Raw genomic sequence first — 25,836 nt, forward strand, 5'->3', positions numbered from 1 at the left:
CTCTGTCGATCCCTACAGCCTCTGTTCTCCTCTGACAAAAGCACTCAAGGCGGTAGCAGCTTCTCACTGACTGAAGACACTCCAGCTGTCAGTTCATGCTCTCTCTCTGCCCAAGTCATTTCTGTCAGGTCCTACCAGCACCCTCTCTCTCTGAGCCATCTCTTTTCCTCCCATAGTTTCTCATACTCACCCATTTCTGGAACATGTACCTACGCAAGGGAAAATGGGATGGTGATCAACGAAACCAAAACAAAGATCATGATTGTCGCAAAGAGCAAATAATTAAGAAAACAATTTAATTGGTATATGGAAAACACCAAACTAGAACAGGTTGAAGTATATAAGTACCTGGGCGTACTTTTTGATGAGAAGGGTAGTTACCAGCCCCAAATAAAAGATATTCAGAGGAAGTCCAACTCCCTAACAGCCGCATTTAGAATCTTGCAGAGATCGCTGGGCAACCTCACATATGGGCCATTTTTAAAGGTTATAGCGGCAAGATTACAACCAACAATCACATACGGCAGTGAGTCGTTAATGGGAAGGGATACGGAAACAATCAATAATGCTGTATCTAAAACATACAAATTACTATTTCATCTCCCAACAAATGCCTCACCAGCCCAAATTAGACTTGAGTTTGGTTTAACCAACCAATATTATGCGAGGAAGGGACACTTTATTAAAACCTGGAACCGGATTAAAAACGATCAAGATAACCAAATCTCTCAGTTATTATGGAAGGAGATAAGTAATAATACAAAGGCAACACCATGGATTTTTCTTAAAGAGGCTATAGAAGAGTTTGCAGTCACCGCAATTTGGAATAACACCATAACTAACGCTTCCTTTAAGAAAATAATTAATAGAACGTCAAATCAACTATCAATTTTAAATGATAAAGATAGTCTGACAAAAAGAAAACATGCCTGGACAATAATAAATGGATATAAAACAAAGAAGGTTCAAGACTATTTAGAAATACCATGGTCAGGAAACAACAAACAAATCCTTCTAAAAGCAAGATTTGGAATCCTTCCGGGAAACTGCCACCTCCCGCCTTGGAAAATCTCTGAAAGGAGCTTAATATGTAGACTATGTAACAACGGAAAGGAGAATATTGTCCACTTGCTCTGTATTTGTCTGGGACTACGAAATGAAAGGACAAAACTACTTAAAGTCCCTTTTATTGTACGCGGAATACGATCATGTAGGCAAGCCCTGAAATGTTGTCTTCAATCAAATGATATAGCCATGAATGCTACCTTTGTAAAAAATTTATTAATGGTAAAAACAAAATTAGTAGACTAAGTCCAAAATGAAGTATACTAAGGATATATTTTAATGAATTTTATGATGAAAGTTTTATTGGTTTTATACTAAAAGTATTTTTGTAACTGTATATTGTAAGATTTTAAATAATCAAACAATAAAGTAATTATTATTATTATACTCACCCATTAGGTTGTTCCCCACCACAGTCTCTCCCCCCTCTCCATCTTTTCCTGTTGCAGTTCCACCCATCTGGTCATTCCCCACCACTGTTTCTCTCTATCACACCCTCTGTCTATTACTTCACCTCTTTCTGTCCCTCACTTTCCCATCAGACCCTTCCCTACAACTGTTTGTCTCTCACCTCCTCTATCTACCCCCTTCTCTCCATTACCCCACCTCCTTGTGTCCCTCTGCCCCCCTCACCACCCGTCCCCATCTCTGTCTTTCTCACCCCCTCTCTCTCACCTTTTTCTGCCTCACACCCACAGATAAGATCCTTCCCCACCACTGTTGCACTCTTTCTATATCCCATACCCATCCATCTACTCTTGCCACACCACTCTCTTTTGCCTCTCTTCCCAGCTTGTCCTATTCTTCTTCCACCTATTTACTTTTTCTAACTCCCACGTTTTCTCTTCTCTTAGTACTTCTTCTCTGTCTCCATTTCTCTTTCACATCTTTTCTTTCAGTGGGTGCTCGGGATTTGATCATTTACACAAGACCATTGTCTTGATTAGATTTGCTTCTTTGGGAGCCTAGCTCTTAGTAAACATTATCACAGTAGGTAATAACTTAATTAAAGGTGACTCATGATGTGATGTCATCTAATTGACATCTCCATGACCACATCCTGACAGAATTACTATTGTTGTGAATGTTTTTGCTATCTCAATGGTAGAGCCATGTCGAGGCCCTGCAAGCTGTATCAATGGTTAATGTGTTTAGTAGTCATGTCGATGTGAGGATTTTGTCAGTGTAATGGTAAGCAGAAAGTCGATGTCATGGATTCGCTGATATTGTGGTCAATGTATTGTTGGTATGATGGATTTGCAGGTGTGGTGCTCAATGTATTCTCATTGTGATGCTTTTGTCCAAGCAGTGCTTTTGATGATGTGTTGGCTCTTGATGTCATTGACTTTTATCTATGTTTTGGCATTATCTTGGTTTTGGGTCATGCTTGTCGATGTGAGTGACGGGATGATCTGCAGATATTGGTGAACTGGTACCTCAAGTAATCTCTTACCTGCAAGTACTAAGCAACAAATACGCAAGAATCGTGGAAAGTTACGGGGAGCTTGCGAGCAGGATGTAAGATTGTAACCTCTGGTGATCATGTCTTTTCAGATGGCGATGTAGACACATCTCTGTTACAAATTGCTCATTTTGGTGCTGACGGTGGGATCACTCTTGAAAACCCAAGTGAAGTGCAGCCATTCCACGTTGTCTTGAGGAACCCTACATTTTCTCCAATTGGTGTTGTCATGAGATTTGCATACCCTTTGCGGAAGCGATTTCCCGCTCGTGCATGTGTGCTGTTGTATCAGGCTCTCAGTGCTGCGGAGATAACTCTTCACTTGTATCTGATCCCAAACTGGCGCTTCATAAAACAGGTAAGACCTCCATTATACAAACAATAGACATCAAGCGGGTCAGTAATAGATCCCATGTGGACTATAGGCCCAGGGGTAGACCAAGAGTAGACCAAAGTACACCAAAGATAGACCCATTGGTAGACCTCAGACGCACCAAGAGTAGACCAGGCGTTGATGGCAAGTTGAGCAACTGTAGACTTCAAGTATAACACAGATAGACCCTCAAGTACACCACAGGCAGACCCTCATGTATGCCATGGCAAGACCCTCGAGTATACCAAAGCTAGACCCTCACATACATCATGGGTAGACCCTTCAGTACACCAGGAGTAGACCCCAATTATGCCACGGCTAAATCCTCAAGTACACCGCAGGCAGACCCTCACATATGCCACGACTAGACCCTCAAATACACAACAGCTAGACCCTCACGTGCACCATGGGTAGATCCTCAAGTATATCATGTGTAGACTTTCAAGTACACCCTGGATAGACCCTCACGTACACCATGGGTAGAAACTCAAGTACACCACAGCTAGACCTTTAAGTACACCACTGGTGGACCCTGAAGTTCACCATGGGTAGACACCAAAGTATGTCATGACCACTGTTCCCATGTAAAACACGCACAGGCAACTGAGGACCCTCGCACTGCCGCTTTTAAAATGCGTGCAGGGCGAAAACGTTCAGATTGTGTGCCTTCGTTAAAGTAATCATGTTAACGGCAGCGCCCGTCATGCGCTGCAAATAACATGAGTACTTTCACAACGGCTCCCAATCAGCCCCCCAGTTGTGCTTTATTAACAAATGAAAGGCAGCAAGTCTACAAGCATGCCCTGCTTGTAGACTTGCTGCCTTTCCTTTGTGAATAGAGAGGGGCAGCTAATGTTGTGGGCTCGGCTAGGCAGTGACTGAAGACAGGGAACAAAAGGGAACGTTTCAACAGCTGTAACAGCTCTTCAATGTTGCTTTAAACATAGAAGGTATGCATGTGGTGTTTATAGGTACATAATATAGTTTTTTTTAAATGTCGTAGTATGTAATATTGTTTCATTTATTCTAAAAATATTGTGTTTTTATAATTTTGATAAATATTAGTTAATATGGCATTATAAGGTATTAGTATCATATTATTAGTTTTTTGTACCATCTGTAATTTTTAATCTGATATTTAATTATTGGGCCATATGTAGGAAAAATACGTTTTGCGATTCTCAATTTGCGATTTTTGGGAATCGCAATTAGAGAATCGCAAAACGCAATGTAGGTAGGATTAGCAAAATATTTTGCGAATCCTACATATTCCTTATTTGCGAATCGCAAATTGAGATTCGCAAATAAGCAATACCTTCCCATTCATTCCTATAGGCTAGGAGGCCCATAGGCATGAATGGGAAGACATTCTCAATTTGCGATTCTCAATTAGAAAATCGCAAATTGAGAATGCAATTTCAAGGTTGCAAGGGTGTCAATAGGACACCCTGTTGCACCCCTGAAATAAGCATGTGTGCACATGTGGCACACATACATGCCTCAAGGGCATGTATGTGCGCCACATTGCACTTTGAAAAATGCAAAAAGTGTATTTTTCACAGAAATCGCAAATTACCACCAACCTGAAGTTGGTGGTAATTTGCGATTCCTTATGCCAAAATCGCACAAATTGGGTGCTTCCTACATTGCATTTAAGGAATCGCAAATTGGGGTTCCTTAAATGCTTTTTATTGTTTTTAATTTATAGGTAATTATTAATTTAAATGACTGTATTAATTCATAGGGAAGTAAATGAATAAATAGATAGCGTAATTGCTATTTTGTTTTTTAACTAATTGTTGACTGATTATTTTAAAATTATGTTATTTTTATTAATTGTTTACATTTTTTTGTTTTATGTAATAATTATTTGAATACTAAAATGTCATGTTTATATTTGTTTTACTCATTTTAATCGTTTGTTAGTGGTTGTTTGTTTCTGATTTTTGGTAATAAATAGGGAACTGCATATATTTTAAATATTTATCGTTTTTATATTTTTTAATATTTTTTTATATAAAAAGTATATTATAAAATATTAAATAATAAATTAGTGAATACATGGTTTGTTTTAAATATGTCTAATTTTTTATTGTGTTCGATATTTATGTATTTTCATAAAAAATTATGAGTTGTTAATAGTAAATCTAAATCCTCTAAACTCCAAAACGTTCCCACTTTTGCTTATGCTACAGTGGAAACAGTAAATCTAACCTCTTCAAAGTCCAACACTTTCCAAATTTTTACTTACTTTGGAGTGGGAACAGTAAATCTAACCTCTGGCTGGGAGTGTTAGTCCCCGCCCCCAAACCCCCACAAAAAAGTATGTAACCAATAGGACTCTGCAGCCACAGGCTGTCACAGAACTACACACCACTAGCACTGACCAGGCCGGCAGCTCTGCTGACTTAACACGCTGGTGCTGAATTTATTTGGACCGGCACCAGGGGGCGACACGCTGGTGCTATTAATAATTGAAAGTACATTTTGAAGCAGTGAGAGAAATGCCTCAACCGGGCACTACATATTTTCAAGGTGACTATTGATGAGCAGCAATTGGTTTGAAACGCTTCACTGTAACGACTCCTTTGGCAAACGCCCGCCCGAGCATGATTCTGCGGCTCAGTAGCAGCTGCACGGGGACAAACTTTGGCCTCTCAAGAAAACTGTACAAACGGCCGGTATGTTTCTCCATGCGGAAACCATACAGACAACCAGGATTTCCTGCTTGGCTCTGTCAATTATATGCTGACTTGCTCTCTCATAGAAAGCAAATATTCTAATCCACAAGAGGCCTAGCAGACGCGGAGTGAAACAGACCAAGGAGGCGCACGGTTAGCAGGCACATATTCAACTCGTATGTCGCCCACTTGACTCCACAGCGATAGGCGGTTCCACCATTCCATCAAGTCATACTTACCCAGCGCGCATGAACATGATCCTGTATCATTCCTCGTGATTCCCCCTCAGTCACTCAGAGCTTGCCACCAGGTTGCCTTTGACAGTGTGGGCTATCGCTGCTTCTGGTCAAGGCGTCCACAGGCCTACTCCAGCCTTCAGCTAGTATGCCTCTGCCCCCTCTTGCCGTGCTCATGTGAACACACTCCCACTGCCTAGCCCCACCTGCATCTAGTGAAAGTTACGATTCTGAGCCTTGTTTTGCTTGGAGGTAGCAGTCAGTAGAAAATTGAAATAAGTGCACAGGAGTTAAAGTTAGTCAGTGAAAATCAATCAGTCAGTATTTCTGCATGGTTACTAGCGTTCCTGAGGACCCACAATAATGCATGACTTTACATTTCAGTGCAGTGATGCGGACCACCAGACTGAAATGCACTTGTCTAAGTCCTGATGCATGGTACTTGGCAGGACAGAGACTTCAGAGACGATTTAAGGCCTGGCCAAAGTGGTCTCTGGCCAAGGGCCCCAGCCTCTAAGGAGAGCCTCCGGATAGTCTTGCCGTGATGACCTTGAATAATTAGAAAACCGATTGTTTTGAATACCATTATCCCTTAATTTATTTTTCAGGTGGGTGATGTATGAGAGTTTAATATAGCAATTCCAAAGGAGGATGATGGACGGAGCCTTTGAGCAAATCAAACACTCACCACCAGTCAACTGATCTGGGTTTAATCCATCATCATTCTTTAGCTCACTCCACCAACCCAGTTCAGACATGGCCATATGTAAATCAGTCTGATCCTGTGCCTCATGGGAACAGTCCAGCTCGAACTGCCAAGCCATGTCTTCCCTGGACCTGAAACAAGCATCCTGGGACCGTCAAAACTGTCAATAATTTTACTTTATTTGGTTTATCACAACCGTAAAGTATACATATACAAATTTCAATTAAATAGAAGATAAAAATTCATTTTCTTAAAAATATTTTTTTCTATTTCTTTCTTCTAAAACATTATTTTCCAGACCCTGTTTTTAGACTGTTTCAGCTTTTAAAAACAGAGTCTCCACTATTTTCATAAATTTTACCCCACGGCATATAAAAATGTTCGAACCTGCTCCCATCCAGCTGGTAACTGCTTGCCTGCAGGTGCGAATCTGCAACATATTTAAAACTGGTTTCAATAATGTTCTTCTCTCGTCTTTGGTTGACTCGCATGTACACAAAAGGTGACACAAAGTTTCCGTGTGGTACCCACATAGTCTACATCTTGGTCCCTGGTGTGTGTCTTTCCATGAAGGAATCAAATCTTTTGAAAAATGATCACCCATTCTGAAAGCCATGAATTTCATTTTTAAAGATAGCCGGAAATGTGCCACGAGGTAAGGTTGCGGTTTTAATCGTTTATACGAATTTAAAACAGTCCATGCGTGTCGCCGTTTGGCCAAGGTCTTTTTATGTTCTGTCAATGATAGGGCTTTTGCATTTAGCTTGCAAATCTTTTTAAAGGATGATTCTTCTAGTTGACTGTTCCAGATCTCCTCAACTTTGAGGGTTTCCAGGGATGCTCGCAAATCGTCACCCCATGAATTGGGTTCTTGTTGATCATATTGTTTTTTGATTTCTTGCCAACATAGATTATTTAATGATCCTATTTCCGCTGATCTCAATTTCCAGCACCATTTTGCTAGGACTGCTTTCCTTTGATATAATTGATTTTGTAAGCCAAATTCCAGTCTTATTTGTGCTGGAGCTGATCCTTTGTAAAGGTTAAACACGGATTTATATATTTTTGTCTGGAGGGTGTTTAAAATGACTGCTTCTTTCCCATGCCATATTTCCAGTCCGTATGAGAGGGATGGTAATACTTGGGCTGCCATTACTTTTAGTAGATGGTCCTGTGATGGGCATTGCAATTTCTTTTGAAGTGTTCTGTACGCAAAGCTCAGTGACTGTGCTTTTGCAGCAATGTTTCTTTTTTGATCTAGAAGGGACATATTTTTGCTTATTGTTACCCCCAGGTATTTGTATGAAGTTGTTTCCTCAATGTGTTTGTCCTTTGTATACCACTTGAAAGATCGTGTACTTACGCCCGCCAATCTCACCACTTTTGTTTTTTTGGTGTTTAATTCCAGACCTTCTCCGTCGAAATAGTCCGTTAATTTGGATATTATTCTTTGGAGGCCTATCGGGGTTTGACCTAAAACTACAATGTCGTCTGCATATTGTAGAAACTGGACGCATTCGTTGGCCAATTTTGGCGGGTGTCCATTCACGTTCTGTAGTTGGTCTTTCAAATCTGCTAAATATATATTAAAAAGGCTTGGAGAGAGCACGCAGCCCTGTTTGAGACCATTACTTATTTTTAAATCTGCGGATATTCTTCTCCCATCACCAAGCTTTACTTTTGCCCACGTTCCGCTATATAAGGCTGTTATAATTTCAATTAAAGCCGGCGGGAGACCCCAAAGTTCCAGTTTTTTCCACAGGCGTTGTCTTGGAACTCGATCGAAGGCGGATTTCAGATCTATATAGCAGGCTATTAATCCGGTCTTCCTTTTTCTGCTCCTTCGATTAGTAATGACAATGCTGAAAGATTAGTTGTGCAGCCCATACCTTCCATAAAACCCGTTTGGAATTTGGGTACTATTTTGTTTTCATTTATCCATTGTCGGAGGTGAATCAATATACAAGATGCAAAGAGCTTTGCCTCTACATCAATTAAAGCTATTAATCTGTAGTTCCCGGGTTCCATCCTACATCCATTTTTGTGTATTGGGTGGAAGATATTACCCTGCCAGGACTGTGGTATCTTTTTTTCTTTATAAACATGATTGAATAGCGGTGTCAGGTATTTTGCCCAAAAGTCAGGATCGTGTTTAAATAAGGCGTTTGGCATCCCATTTGGGCCTGCTGCTCCTTCCGCTTTCAGTTTTTTTATGAGGGCGGTTGTTTGTTTAACAGTTGTCAGAAGTGTCTGTTCCTCTCGGTGTGTGCTTTCATGCTGGTCATTTTTTCTTTGTCCAATTTCTGTTTCTTTTTGGTCCAAGCTTTTTTTAAGGTCTTTATTTATTTCTTTGTCGCTATGATTCCTATGGATGTTATATAGGCTTTCAATATGAGAGGCCCATGTTGTTTTGCTTATTCCGATGTTGTATTGTCCACCCGTTCCTTTTGATAGTTTATTAGTTGTGTTCCAAAATTCTCCACTATTTGGGACCGGTTTCTGGCTAATCAGCCGTCATCAGCCAGGCTAGCTTGAATCCAGTGGCAAAGTGAGCAAGGGAGCCACGTCTGGGCATACCCTGCCACACTTAGGGTGAACAAAGAGATACCAAAGGGGGATGATGGACAGAGTGATTGAGCAAATCAAACACTCACCCCCAGTCAACTGATCCGGGTTTAATCTATCACCATTCTTTAGCTCACTCTACCACCCCAGTTCAGACATGGCCATTTGCAAATCAGTCTGACCCTGTGCCTCATGGGAACAGTCCAGCCCGAACTGCCAAGCCATGTCTTCCTTGGACCGGAAACAAGCATCCTGGGACCGGTTTCTGGCTAAAATGAGTGTTTAATATAGCCATTCCGCAGAGAAATGCTTATTTTTCGTGTAACATCCATAAAAAGGTTTCTTTTAGATCACAATAGGGTCAAACATATGAGAAATGGAAGTGTGTCACAGATATTATTTGCAGTAATATTAGTGAACTGCTGATGTGTTACAATATTGATAACACACATCACTATCCCTGAACATTAGATGTAAACACATTTAGCATTCAGACAATTGCACTTGTTTGCTGTCAGTGACCTGGCCTAAGAGGGCAAGAAAGAGCTAAAATTAAATCATAAATTCAAACCTGTCCCCGGTAGACTTGCTGCATTTCTTTGGTTAATAGGGCTCAGCCGAGGGACCAGGCCAGCTTTAGGGGTGTGTGACTGATGCAACTGTACTGGGTGCGGACTTCATTAGGTGGGCGGGAAGAATGCCATGTTTGCAGCTATGTTATCGCTTTAATTGCACCTGCTGTGATGTTACTTGACTCCAGCAATTGTCATGCAATACTAAATATGGCATGATAATTCTCTGAGGTTTCTCTAGTGGAAGTTTTAAGGTAGCTCAGAGGGTTAATATGCCTGCTGCAAAGAATGTGCACCATGCAAATCTCAAAGTGCCCGGTTGTCCCACGGCGGTACCTATTAAAAAAGGCACCGAAATGGGAACGCCAAAGCAAATTCCTGCAGGGCATGGACTGCCAAGTCCATGCCCTGCAGGAGCTTGATGTGCATGCACACAGGGCGGGATAACATGTGCCCCCCTGCATGTATACCCAGGTATGCAATATTGTATAGGCTCTAGACATTTCTCCACCCTATGAACAGAGCTATAGTTGAGAATCTTTAGTCAAATCTTATATTGGTACCATCGTTGGAATCCTGTGCTTTTCTAAAGCCGAATTGTACTTGCCTGTGTAACCAATTCATGTCATGATGTGTGTATGTAAATTGCAAACCTGCCTTAAGAGCCATTATGTGGCACTGTATGTGTGGAATGCACTGTATTTTCATTTTTTAAGCAAAAGTTTGGAGTGATGTTTGCACTGATATTTGTCGGTGCACCCATAGGCGCCGTTCAGTTCTTGGCGCATATAGCATTGGCCTCAGCGCACAAAGACCTTTAACTGCCGCACACAGAGAAATAAAATTAGAGGGAACATTGTGACTATATCCTCCAGTGAACCATGGGTAGATCTTCAATGATACCATGGGTAGTCCCTCAAGTATGCCACAGCTAGACCCTGAAGTACACCATGAATAGACCCTCAAGTACACCATGAATAGACCCTCAAGTACACCATGGGCGCAAGTGCGCCATAGCTATACCCTCAAGTGCATCATGGGTAAAGCCTCAGGTGCACCACGATTAGATGTTCAAGTACACCAAGATTAGACCCTTAAGTACACCACGGCTAGACCCACAAGTACACCATGGGTAGCCCTATAGTACACAACGGCTAGACCCCCACTTACACCATGGCTATAGACACTTTAGTACACCACTATTAGACCCTCATGGACACCAGTTAGGCCCCCATGTACATGGATGCTAGAGCAAGAGTTGACCCCCATGTATACCAAGACTAAATCTGGAACCACATCCATGTAGCCACCATGACAGTTCCAGCCCACTTCCCTTTTTAAAAGAGCTGAATAAGCACCTGTGTAAAATGCTACATCACCACTAAGTAAGAACCCCTTCAACTTGCGAAACCCAGTCACATCTCCATTCACTCATTGTGTGTGATTGCCTTTGACAGTACAGTGCTCCGCTGCTCTTCAACTAGTTTTGCGCTGTGCAAATACCACATACATACGTACATAAGTAAACACCATCTCTATTCAGAATTAATTTTCTTACGTTCTGCAATGTATATCAATGTGTTTTATGCATGTGTTATCTAAGATGTAATCAATCTCTGTTTCTAGTGAAGGAAGCACCAATGAAACAGACTGTACATGGAACTCTCTTGGTTTTTGCTTTTGTCAAGAAAACTACTACCCCTTTACACATACTGTTTGGGGAGCAGAGCCCTCTTATCTTTTTTTATTGTTCATCAATCAGTTACCTTGCAAATACCATGGCGTTTGCACCGTAATCTGCACACATATAAATTGAACAAATAGTGTGCTATTTGTGAGCTCTCAGTTCAGCCATGCTTATTGCCTCCCTTTATAGATCATTAGTCATCCTTGGAAGAAGCATTAGTGGCCTCATCCCTGGGTGAACCCATGCACACTGTTGCCATCTTGTTTGTGCGGGTGTTGCTCCACAATGATTGTGAATTGAACCCATGAAAGGGTCATTTATACCTTTTATTCTCAATCATAAGTCTAGGTCTAACTGCTAATCCCTCACCTTTTGAATACTCCCTTGGCATTATACTAGCTCTGTAAACTTTTCAGCAGTACCCCTGCGAGCTGGTGGCTGGCATAGAGCATCTGATACTTTGATATGTTTCCTATGGGAACTGTATCGATATTCCTATTTCTGACCCTTGTCCGGTTAATAGATCACTAGTGGCCATACAACGGCACAGAAACCCGTTTTCTGATTAGGTCATAGCGCATGCTACCACGTTAGGCAAGCACTATTCCTCCAGCCCCCATAGAAAGCATACCGAGTTCTCAAAACAAATCAAACCTCCAGCAACCTGGGAAATCCCCCGCAGCTATTGTTTTGATTTAGCCAAGAACTCCAGTAAAGAATGTAAGAACGACCAGTTATTATGACATCCTTATTGGCGTACTTATGTCCATCCTTACGTCAATCTCGGCACCTTTCAGGTATAAATAATACCGACATTGCCCTAAGCAAACACACGGTGGTGACGAGATTGGAGGAGCGCGACTTGCCGAGGAGCCCAGCTGATGCAGAAGAAGCCCACGGAAGCTGCCCCTCCCTTTTGACGCGCTGAGAGAGAGACGCTGCCTTTTCTCTTGCTGAGAAATCCAGCTCCGGCATTCCCAGCCGCCCTCGCGGGCAACTGGGATATCGAGTCCTGAGATTGAGATACCAGCCCTCCAGCCTTCTAAATCCCAGTTACTGAACTGAATAACCCCTTACAGAGAATTCTTGAATCAGATCCTTGGCAAAACAAACTTAACTTAAACTGCTACTTATCTACTCCCGCCCACGTATTAGGCTTAGGTCAGGTACACTGGGGTAGGCGTAGTTAGAAGCACCAGTTGAGTACGATTAGTCAATGTATATATGTATATAACTTTTATCCATTTTAAAGCATCATATGGCTAAGAAACCATATCAATGCTTTTACAGTATTATTTTATAATTCTGTCTTTACTGTATGCACTTTACTTAACTATAAGTATTGCAATAATAGCGATTCATTTCTCTTGTATGAGAAAGGAGACTGATCAATAAATAACACCTTTTTATTGAACACGCCCGTCTCTTCCTTTTCTCTACAATCTAGTGAAACTAAGAATGCACGTACTGACTGAGTAAAATAAGTTGTCTTTTGTTTTCACACGACTCTAGAGATATACTCTTGATTAGGGGAGAGCAAAGTTGTCATGTTCTATGGTTGTCAGAAACTAAATCCCTTCTTGTGTATCCAGGGAGGTTAAACTCCTCCTTGCCTATTCGAGAAAGTTTCTAGTGAACTCTGAGCTAGCTGGCACACACATAACTTTAAGTCTAATATCGTCAGTAGAAGACCTAGTTAACCACAGTCCTACTGTGGTAAATAAATAAATAATGCGCCATTATGTGGTAAATAAATAAATAATACCTCTATTTTTGACTGGATATACAATAACAGATAGCTCAATAAATAAGAGTCAAGATTCGAGGTAGCTGGAGTTTGCAGGTTTAATACAGCATAAAGGACAGGAACAGGACAACCTGCACGGGAATAGGATGGCAGCGCTGCACACCTTTTAATAACAGGACACAAGTATATATAGTTAAACAAAATACATGATGTTCAATTCAATAGGCGTAGCAGTGGGCAGGGCCTGTAGCAGTCGCGAAAGATAAGGCAGAAAGTAGGTGTAACAAGAGGCGTATACATAGACATGTGATGTAAACGTAACGGAATATGTCATAAATGGGGCGGAAACATGGAGGGGGCTACCTAAGGAGCCGGGACCTCTAACCTAGTGGTGCGCGCAAGCTGGCAATGACGTGGAACTGGGGGCTATGACTTCTGCGCTAGAAGGAGAGACTAAAGTCTGGAGAGTCAGAGCGACATGTACCTAAACACTATCTAGTATCTGATGTTTAGAGAACATGTTGATAGAATCCAAAAGTTATCAGGGTAAAGGCTAACAGACACTAAGACTGGTGCATGCATTATTCTACATGTAGTGCGTGTTGAGGAATATTAAATGACCATTAATACAGTATTTCTCTTACATGGAGACGTAAAGGCTAGACTGTGACGGAAACTATTGATGCGATTCAGTAGCTTAGGAATGCAGAGAAGGAGGGCTGGACTGATAACTAGAATCATAACATACTCTTGGCAGACTGGCAGGCAGAGCCAGGCCGAGCCGGGCACTGTGAGGCAGGAAGTAAGTGAAGGGTCCGGGATACAGGTGGGGGCTGTATCGCTCCTCGGAGAGGGTTTAGGAGACAGGAGCTGAATCTGAGTCCGGGCCCTTTTGAGGCCTAAAAACGGGGACTTTACAATGAATTAACGTGCACACTGAGAAACGTGGCAACATAACTTTACATAGGCCTGATGCTCGTTGTATTCACGAAAACTAGGAACTGGCATACTAGAGATGGACACAGCTGTAATTGCGTCTTTAATCGATCATAAGGGAATACATATGCATATTGATCACGCACATATAACATAGGATGGGGAACACGTAGGGACACAGAACATGGCAAAATGTACTTTTCCACATTCCCTCCTTGTCACTACGTTTCCATCAGGAAACATCAATATTCATGATACCATCTATCATTTCATACAGTATCATTTGCTCGTCTCGAATTGGCTTGGAACGGGACTTAGGACTAGGAATACAGGATGTAGCACAAATGCCGCAAATCGCAGGGCCACATTGTAAACAGAGGCAGCAACTGAATATGATCGCTACTGCAATACCTAGAAATGACAATACTTTCCATCCCCAGGCAGAAATTATACTCCAGAGCCAACCGGACCATGTCCAGGTGCCTGGATTCTGGTGTAACTGATGGGCAATTTTATGAAGTCTGGTTATAGCTGAATAAACAGACGGCGCGTTATTAGGAATGAAAATGCAGCAACTAGATCCGATGACTCTACATGCTCCTCCTCTATCGGCCAGTATGACGTCAAGAACGAGACGATTTTGGAGCACGACAAATCTCATAGCAGATTGCTCTTCGGTTAAGTTACCTAGGGCAGAGGCAGTCTCATTCACTACTGCTTCAAGGGTTCTTGTTAACCTACGGATTAACTTACTATTCTGGATAGGTCCTATAAAAAAGAAGAATCCTTTATTGAAATCTGTATACTGTTCTAGAGCAGTTTCAGTTTGATCTACAATTGGGGACTCGATCTCTCTTTTATGTCTGACGTGTACTAGATGTGTGTTTCTATGATAATCAGATGGGGCTAGGAAAACTGGTGGCAGTAGGAAGGCAATGTAACAGGTTCCATCCCAATCGAGGGGCAGGCGAACATATGCGGTCTGACCACAAACAAAATAAGAATGACGTGAAGCTTTGAAAATAGATTTCCCACTGTCACTATACTTGACAATAGTAGTACAATCACTATGTCCTACATATGCGGAACCATTATTTCGGACACATAATTCGCCTTTGACTGGTAGTACTGAAATAGCAGGTAAGTCTGGAGTAGGATCAGACTGGACATTCAGAACCATGAAATTCGAAGAATAATTACCCAAATTATAAACTTCATTTTCTAGATCTAACCCTGTTCTGTGGGGAAGACCTTGCTTGTCTGGAAAACATGTACTGTTCAGAAGGGACATATCATTTGAAGATGACGTTAACGTGGACCAGGCTCCACACGAACCATTATGTGAAAACGGATAAGGAAACAGTGGCAGAACTCCCTTCGGTGTCTGGAAAGGGGGGAGTCGACCACACACCCAACAATTAGTGGCATTGCTGGTCTGGTGTGAATAATGTAACATACGGATAAATGTATTGTTGCGCATAGCAAGACGATAGGATAGTTCGTGAGGAGGCAGATCACTAAACGTATGCTCTACTGTAGCATTAGAAAACCTATTTACATGAGAAATTGGAAAACATAAATGAAATGCATAACTTGTACAGGTAATCATCAAACTCAAAAACAATATAAAACTTAGAAAAACGATACATCGGATAGAGCTTTGACTAACTCTCTCACTATGGGGGTCTATCTCATACATGTCAGATACCTGTCTAACCGTTTCACCCGAGGGGGACTTAGACAATTAAACTGGCTGACTTATTTTACTAGACCGAAGCTTCTGTTTATACTCCTGCTGTGGAGTTTTCTCTAACAGGGAATCCTTTGAATCAGAGTCAATAGCGGGACAGTCCTTGATAATAGTATCTTGGCAGTCTTTAAAATCTTGACAATCCTTGGAAATGTTCTTGGAAACAGTTTTTAGTCGGAGTCCGTGAAATTTCTTGACATGCGACAGGTGCACCCACCCCTTCCTGCCTTCCAACTTGACGGCAGTACGGGTGGTCAGAAGGACTAACTTCGGTTCCTTCCAGCGAGGCTCCAGCGGACTTGAACGATCGAAATTCCGGATTAAAACCAGGGAGCCAGGAAGGACCTCGTGTGGCTTGACTTCAGTATTGTCGGGAAATGCAGCGGCAACCTGTGAACGACAAGAGTGTAGGGCAGACATCAAGGAAGCTAGGTAATCTGTCAGCATATTACTGGAAACATCTGTAATACTTCGGGGTCTGGGTGTACCCCACATATTCGGGGGGCGGCCGAATACGACCTCATAAGGGGACAGACCTGATCTGGAGTGTGCGACCATGCGCATATAGAATAGAGCGACTGGCAGAGCAACTAACCAGTCTACACCTTTTTCTTGACAGACTTTGGCAATACGGATTTTCAAGGTTTGATTATGTCTCTCTACGAGACCTGCTGCTTCAGGATGGCGTACACAATGGAACTTCCACTGGTACCCTAACAAAAGGGAAACGTGCTTCATAAGTTCAGATGAGAATGGCTGGCCGTTGTCTGAATACACGACCCTAGGGAGTCCATAACGAGGGAAAAATTCACGAACCAGCTGCTTGGCAGTGGTCGCGGCTGTGTAATCTGGGACTGGATATGCTTCTGTCCACCTGGACAAAGCGCATACAACTACAAGGACATACTTGAAACCTCAACATCGCTCCATCTGAATATAATCCATCTGGAGGACTTCAAAAGGGTGGTCAGGGGGTTGGAACCCACCTTGTTCCACCGGGACACTTTTACCTGGATTGAACTGGCAACATATCATACAGGTACGGACTTTCTGCTTGGCTGCAGCTCGTAAATGCTTGTTAAACCAAATGTTCTGGATACTGTCTATCATGGCTTTTTCTCCTAGGTGTGCAGGACTATGTGCGGTATTAATAATGACTTGAACCATAGAGTCGGGGAGAAACCATGTGGCTTTTCCCTTCGTCACCCATCCCTGATCTGTCTGGACCCCTCCTTGTTCGGACCATTTCTTAATTTCTTCGGGAGTAGCATGTAACTGGATATCTATGACATCTTGAGTAGGGTCCTTAACTGTCATACAAGTAGTCTGTTCTAGAGTGGATGTCGGTGTCTTGTTAACGGGTATGTCTGGTGTCTGTGCTGTAAGCTTGGCTGTTCGATCCGCTAGATCATTACCTTGGGAAATAATGTCAGTAACTTTAGTATGTGCTTTGCACTTCATGATAGCGATAGATGTCGGTAAATGTATTGCATCTAACAGAGCTTGAATAAGGAAACCATGCTGAATCTTGGTTCCATGAGAAGTCATGAAACCTCTCTCTTGTCAGAGCACTCCAAAGTCGTGTACGACTCCGAATGCGTAGCGTGAATCTGTGTAAATATTAACTTTCAGGTTCTTGGCATGTATGCAGGCTTGTGTCAGAGCGACTAGCTCTGCTGCTTGAGCAGACAGGGTGTCAATACGGTGTGTTTCAATAACTTCAGTGTCAGTAGTCACTGCATACGCGGCTACTAGTTCTCCTGTACTTGTTCTCATACATGAACCATCCACATAAAGTGTCAGGTCGGGATCTGGTAATGGAATATCTGTCAGATCTTGTCTTGGCTTTGTCATAGTGTTAACAACTTCCACACAGTCATGTGTGGCAGGATTTGAAGTAACTGACGGTAACAGTGTAGCAGGATTTAGAATGTTGCAGCGTCTGATTTCTATGTGTGGCTGGAACAGTGTCAGTTCATAACCTGTCAATCGTGCAATAGTCAAGTGCTGAGTCTGTGTTCGGTTTAAAAGAACTACCACGGAGTGTGGAACTTGTACTGTCAGGGAATGTCCTAACACTATGGAATCACTTTGTCTGATAGCTAGTGCTGTGGCTGCAACTGACTTGAGGCACGCAGGCAGAGCCTGGGCTACTGGATCTAATGTGCTCGAAAAATAAGCACAGGGCTTGTATTGTCCTGCTTGATCTTGTGTGAGAACAGATAATGCTGTACCTTCGCGTTCTGTGACAAAAAGTGTAAAAGGCTTACTGTAGTTTGGTGTTGCTAGAACAGGAGCTTGACATAAGGCTTTCTTTAATTCATTAAAAGCAAGTGTATGTTCAGATGTCCAAGGGAGGACAGTCGATACGGCTGCCTCCTGTGTCGTTAACTGTATCAGTGGTTTGGCTAGAAATGCATACTGAGGAATCCATTGTCGGCAATAAGAAGTGAGGCCGATAAAAGCACGTACCTCCTTCTGTGTCTTGGGCTGTGGAAGACTCGCTATTAACTGGATACGGTCTGGTGTCAACTGCCTACCCCTCTTGGACAGTAAGTGGCCTAAGTAGATCACTTGCTGGACACAGAATTGAAGCTTCGAAGGGGACACCTTGTGCCCCATCTCGGCTAGGAAATACAGAACTGTAAGTGACGCACGCTCGCAGTCACGTTCAGAGCGGGCTGTGATCAGTAGATCATCGACATACTGGAGCAGGGCAGTGTCAGTTGGCATGTGAATATTGTCTAGTTGTCTCTTAAGTGCTTGACTGTAAATACTAGGACTCTCTGTGAAACCTTGAGGAGCTCGTGTGAATTTATAGCTCCTTCCATTTAAACAAAAACCGAAAAGGTACTGGCTGTCTGGATGAATTGGAACACTGAAAAATGCATTCTTGAGGTCGATTACGGTAAAGAATATTGCCTCAGGATCAATAGCTGTCAACAGAGATGAGATATCTGGAACAACTGGGTACTGGGGAATGATACATTTATTGAGTTCTCGAAGGTCAATCACTAATCGATATACTGGGGGTGCATTTGGATCAGTACGTTTCATGACTGGAATGATAGGAGAATTACATACATTGGAGTCAGTTTCTACAACTACTCCTTGAGCAATGAGCTCGTCAATAATTTTGGATAAGGCTGCTACAGCCTCAGGTGGCAATCTGTACTGTCTGATTCGTGGCAAAACTATACCTTGCTTGAGAGTCACACGATGGGGTGTGATTTGCATAAAACCAACATCAGTTGGACCTTGCGCCCATAGATGCTGCGGAATATTAGACAATCTTGGATCAAAATCTCGTAAAACATAGTGACCCTTGAAGTCACGCAAAAACAAACGTATTCCCTCTGGGGAACAACAAATAACTGCACCTAATTCTTTCAATGTCTTAATGCCTAACAAATTTTCTGGACATGACTTCGTAAGTAATAGATCAGTAGTTCGGGACAATGGGCCTACTTCTAGAGTAACTGGTTTCGAAATTTCATTAACTATTGGCTTTCCTGAAAATCCAAGGGAAACATTTCTAGAGCCTGAGAGCGGAGCCCCTGGAACCTCGTCATGACTGATGGTAGTCCTACTTGCCCCTGTATCAATAAGAAACTTTCTGTCTTTCCCTAATACTTGGCTGTGAACATAGGGACCCTCTTGATCTACAGGTATCTCGATGAGAGGCAAGCCTACCTCCCTCTCTAGGCTGTTTCATGAATACTGCTGATACTCTGGATACTCGGACTGTGCATACTGGTACATCTGCTGTGTAACATGCTGTGTTGCAGCTATAGGCTGCGGTGCTGGAGCTGTCTGTTGTGCATTCTGTGGCTGAGAAGTCTGTGAAACTTGTTCTTGTCTAGGCGGACGTGGTCTTTCTTTAGTTTTACCAGTGGCTATATTGTGTTTCAGAACTGCACACTCGTTTATAAAATGACCTGGCTGTTTACAGTAATTGCAGGTCCCTTTAACAGGAACTGCAGGATGACTGGCTTGATTCGGACCCCTCTTCTGACTGTCTTGTGGAACAGTTTGTGCAACTAGTACTTTCATTTTCGTGTCTTTCATACGTCTTCTCTCGTGTTCTTGCTCTTCCCTGATTCTATTCTGGTGATACTGGAGCATCTGTAACATCTGGGACGGAGTACTAGCTTGCCATGTACTTTCGACTTTCAAAACTCGATTCTTAACTTGTGGACTTGAATTCTCGACTAGTTTAGTAACAAAAAGATGAGGGTATGACTCACTACTCGTCTTTAAACCACTGTTTATTATAAAACATTTCTCAAATCTAGAATAAAAATCACTAGTGTCTTCGTCTTGTTTCTGTTTACAGGCTGAGATTGCATCCCAGTCTTCCTTTTTAGTGGCTAATAATCTAGGCAAAACTTGTATCAATAATTCTGGTAATTCTTTACATTTGTCTCCAAGACCGGTACCTGGTACTCGTATCTTATCTTCAGCTTCTAGAGCTGTCCAATCGATCTTTTTCTCTCCCACCTCCCAATCCTTTTCCTTGAGTTTTTCGTATATGCCCGCAGGCAACAGGACTTTTAACATTTTAATAATATCTGGATACGTGTATTCTCCCATACGGAGCATGTCTTTTAATTCTCGGTGGAACCCTGCTGGATCTTTGTCGTGACAGGGAATTAATTTCTTCATCTCTAAGAGTTCCATCTTTGTAACTGGGGTGTAAACAAATACTCGTTGCATTTCACCACCCGTTGTCCTAACTGGGTGTACTTCTCGTAACGGATGCTGTCTATCCATGTAAAATGGTTTACTTTCTGGAGGTGAGACATGAACAAAATGCGGATTCAGGAACATTCGGTATTTGTGGCGCTGTTCTAGAATGACACTAATTAAATCGGTACCTAAACCTTTCCATCTATACTGGAGTAACTCGTTCAGGATATCATGTAACGGACCTGGATCAGACTGTTGACCCTCATACAGTGTAATGAGGTGCTGGATCATATACATACCTACCAGTCGCTGTTCGGCTGGGGGCAGTTTCAGGAACATTTGTGCCACTATTTCGTCTGGAAAAGTGGTAGAATCAGTAATCCACCGGACTGCTGATCGGGCTAGTTCTTGTTCATGCATGGTACTTAATTCACTATAACCAATTCGTGATTTCAGAATGTGATCGGTAGCTTGAAATACTTGTTCTAGAGAGCCTTGTTCTGGTGCTGGAAGATGAAAGACTTTCTTGTGTTCTAGGCGTGACTGTCGGTCTGGAAATCTAGATTTACCTACATACGCTATTCTGGCGGGATTCTCGTCGTCTACCTCTTCAGTAGGAGAGTCATTTTCTTTCTCGCTTCCTAGAGCTTCTTTGCGTTGTTCGTGTAACCTTATTATTTCTTTACGTATTTTCTTGTACATACTCTCTATACTATTGAGTGTCTTGTGCTTACCCTCGGCTATATTATCACTCCACTTTGTCAGAATTTTCATTTCGGTCGGATCTTTAGTCGGGGAATCTTGTTCCCTAATTAAACAATTGATCAGAAACTTTAATAGCATGAACTGGATCTCAGATTTTCTGAGAGACATGACTTCACCGATACTTTCTGGGTCTGTTCCTGTACGAATGAAACGATATATTCTGTCTAGATCTTCTTTCATATTCGGTAGGGTGACCAAATACTCGGACACCTGCCTTATACGTACGGAATATATAACCATACTATCCTCGCCTGGGACTGGATCATAACAGCATTCAGTAAGAGCTCGCCTGATTTCTGCAATGGACTGATATTTAGGCGTACGCTGTAACGCACGTTCATGTAACTCGACTGGCCCTAGACGTCTACTTGGCGGCGGGGTACCAGGAGGACCTCCTCCCGCGGCCCCTAAGCTGGAATTGTCGACTGATACTCTTCGTGCTGGCAGAGTGACTGATGTGGCGGGAATTTGTACTACGGGCTGGACCGGGGGTACCGTAACAGGTGCTGTAACAGGTGCCCCGGTGACTGGAGGACCATGAATTACATTATTTACAGGAGCTGGTGGAACAGGATTTGCGTATTCGGGGACTGTGTCGTCCAAGTAGGACGAGAGAAAAATATCAGCTGCGGTCGGTTTGTGACGTAGCTTGGTCGGAACTAAAGGTGGCGGGAAATTACTGGATGCCTCCGGGGTGGCTTTTGGCAAGCCCTCGGCAAGAAGAGGGTACATACCCTTAATAAGGGCATTCCTCTGTCTGTCTGACTGTTCGGTTTTAACTCGTTCACCTATTTCGATTAGTTCCCTTTCTTGGGCTCTTTCTGAGGATTCTCTACTTAATTCTGACTTTCTGATTTCTTTTTCGGTTCTTTTATGAGATTCTTTGCGCCATAACTCGATGGCATCTTTCTGTGACTGTCTGGCTTTCTTTTTCCATAATGCTTCTTCTACTCGCATGATGCACTCGGCATCCCATGTACCTGATACGGGCCATCTATATTTCTCTTCTAACTGTTTGGTGTACTCCACCCACAAATCTAGATACAATATGGCACTTATGCCATGCTTTTGATACATAAAATGACCTGGACTGTCCCTAGGCGGGACAGGAACTGCTTCTTCTAACAGACCTTTTCTAGTTTTTAACTGACGTAACTTGGAAAACAATGGCATGACTGGGCTGGAGTCTAGACACAATACAATAACCAATGAACACGATAATTACTGAAGAAACACCACTTTCATACCACGACATTGAAATACATGAATGACATTTAGGATAACAGTTCGGACAAAATACTACCTGGAATACTGAAAACAGAATACATGAATTTCTCGAGAACAGAACGGGCTAGAACAGAAACTAGATGCACTGCTAAAACAGTACGAAACTTACCGGTCTCATAAAGAGACACGTCAGGACCCGCATCCACCTAAGTGGACACTTCGTGTTGGATCTGTGTACCCAAACCCACGGACCAGAGACAATGCAATTGACCCTGTCTAGATACTACCCCAGCAACGGTACTCACCGGGCAGCAAGAACGGAAGGCCTCGGACTGGACTGGACTGCTACGGCGACGGACGGACGAACTTCGGACTTCTGTTACGGGTGGGCCTCCGGATACCTCGGACCTTGGACTCTCGGCTTGGGCTCTGGTCGGGACTCGCCGCGTTCCTCCACCGCCTCGTCTGGATGCTGGACCGCAACCTCCGTCTCCTCCGTGGGCCTGAGGGATACTTGAAGCAGAAATATCTGCACGTGCACGGTATGGTTCCGTCACGGCTGCAGAGGATCAGGGGGCTTGCGTGGCTTCACCGGCGCGTGGGGAAAGGGCAAGTCCCTATTCGGGCGCCATTATGTGGTAAATAAATAAATAATACCTCTATTTTTGACTGGATATACAATAACAGATAGCTCAATAAATAAGAGTCAAGATTCGAGGTAGCTGGAGTTTGCAGGTTTAATACAGCATAAAGGACAGGAACAGGACAACCTGCACGGGAATAGGATGGCAGCGCTGCACACCTTTTAATAACAGGACACAAGTATATATAGTTAAACAAAATACATGATGTTCAATTCAATAGGCGTAGCAGTGGGCAGGGCCTGTAGCAGTCGCGAAAGATAAGGCAGAAAGTAGGTGTAACAAGAGGCGTATACATAGACATGTGATGTAAACGTAACGGAATATGTCATAAATGGGGCGGAAACATGGAGGGGGCTACCTAAGGAGCCGGGGCCTCTAACCTAGTGGTGCGCGCAAGCTGGCAATGACGTGTTACTAGGAGGAACTGGGGGCTATGACTTCTGCGCTAGAAGGAGAGACTAAAGTCTGGAGAGTCAGAGCGACATGTACCTAAACACTATCTAGTATCTGATGTTTAGAGAACATGTTGATAGAATCCAAAAGTTATCAGGGTAAAGGCTAACAGACACTAAGACTGGTGCATGCATTATTCTACATGTAGTGCGTGTTGAGGAATATTAAATGACCATTAATACAGTATTTCTCTTACATGGAGACGTAAAGGCTAGACTGTGACGGAAACTATTGATGCGATTCAGTAGCTTAGGAATGCAGAGAAGGAGGGCTGGACTGATAACTAGAATCATAACATACTCTTGGCAGACTGGCAGGCAGAGCCAGGCCGAGCCGGGCACTGTGAGGCAGGAAGTAAGTGAAGGGTCAGGGATACAGGTGGGGGCTGTATCGCTCCTCGGAGAGGGTTTAGGAGACAGGAGCTGAATCTGAGTCCGGGCCCTTTTGAGGCCTAAAAACGGGGACTTTACAATGAATTAACGTGCACACTGGGAAACGTGGCAACATAACTTTACATAGGCCTGATGCTCGTTGTATTCACGAAAACTAGGAACTGGCATACTAGAGATGGACACAGCTGTAATTGCGTCTTTAATCGATCATAAGGGAATACATATGCATATTGATCACGCACATATAACATAGGATGGGGAACACGTAGGGACACAGAACATGGCAAAATTTACTTTTCCACACTACGTCTATACTATTGAAGATATTATTCCAATGCGCAGAGCCTATTGGGAAAATAGGAACTACACTACAATACCAACGTCATTCAGCTCCGGAAGTGATGCACAGAACGGCTTATAGGTGCCACCAATGTACACCTACGTCAGTTCCTTTCTATCTGCTCCACCAGGTCGGATCTGAAGCTACCCTCTTGTCTCTGACTAGACAACTCTCTTCAAAAATTACAAAACTTATACCAGTATGTAAGGTGAAATGTCACCTCCTAAAACTACAGAGTTCAAACCTTGTAGGGACGGTTGCAAAAACATGTTTGTGATAGATTCCTTCAGGTATGCCTTTGGTGCTTGGGGTCAGAACACGACTCCAAGGTCTGTAGAGTGCGCTGATACAAACCCAAAGTCCATACGTGACTGTGACGCAAAGTTTCCTGTCCCCAAACACCAAAGAACTCCGCACCATGACCGGTCAAGTTTGAAAGGAAGGTCCCGCTCATAAAGTCTTTCCCGAGGCAGATCATCCTTGCGGTCAAAGTCATCAGGTAAGTCTGAAAAAGAAGCACAAGAAGTCCAAGCAGGACTCGGCCCCTGCCTATCACTCTTGAACTCCAGAGAAAAGAGCAGAGGCATAAACATGCCTTTCAGTCTTGCTCCTGAACTCAATCTCCTTTGAAGCTGATTCCCAGTCTTGAGCCAAGGCAATCTCATTTCAGGCCTCAAGGAACTACGAAGAAGTCTAAGAGGAATCCAACTGGCAGGTCCACCTTTGGCGTCATCTGGACCCTCTGAACTTGCTATGGGTTCCTCACCAGCTTTGGTGCCAACTGTACTAGACTTTAGAGCATAGACGCCATGGCCAACACCTTCAACTCCAGAGGAAAAGAAGCACAACCAAAAGTGCTTTCTGAATCCAAGCAGACCTCGACTGAGGATGCTCACCGATCCTACCTGGCAGCAGCCTTCTGGGAACCTGTCTGACTCTGACACACTGATCCTGATTCACAAAGGTAAACTTAGTCAAACGTCTAAGGGTAGACCTGAAGTTTAAATTTACTACTACAAAAGTTAGACTTTTGGTCTAGAATGTACATTTGTGAATCTGTCCTATTGTTCTTGTCTCAAGGAAAGGCTCAAGTGATCCACCACCTTTTCGGACGAATTTGGTCAACGAACAATATGATGATGGGGATGAACCGGGACCTCAATACGTTGAAGGTAACTGGTATGAAGAAATTCAAGATGCCATTGGCATGGGCACTTCTCCAAACACTGGGCTGGTCGCTCCCCCCGATCCTGCCATTGAGGACAGGGCTTCCTTTACAGTGGGGAAGCAGAGGGCGGCTGAGGGACTTGACCTCCAATTACCAACCATGGAGGTAAAACAAAAGTCCTAACTGAGGTCCTGCAACCAGGACGACGCACACAGAACCTCTTCTGCCCTTCAATGAGGCCATAACGTATACCCTACCAGGGGCCTCCCACAACCATGCACTAGGCCTCCAGGGAACTAGCAAACAGCTCAGTGCCATCACCTGTTCCAGGTGACTTAGTCTTTTCAACTTCTTGCAAAACACCTGAGAGCCTGGCAT

Source organism: Lissotriton helveticus, chromosome 8 (genome assembly GCF_964261635.1).
Source record: "Lissotriton helveticus chromosome 8, aLisHel1.1, whole genome shotgun sequence".
Lineage (NCBI taxonomy): Eukaryota > Metazoa > Chordata > Amphibia > Caudata > Salamandridae > Lissotriton > Lissotriton helveticus.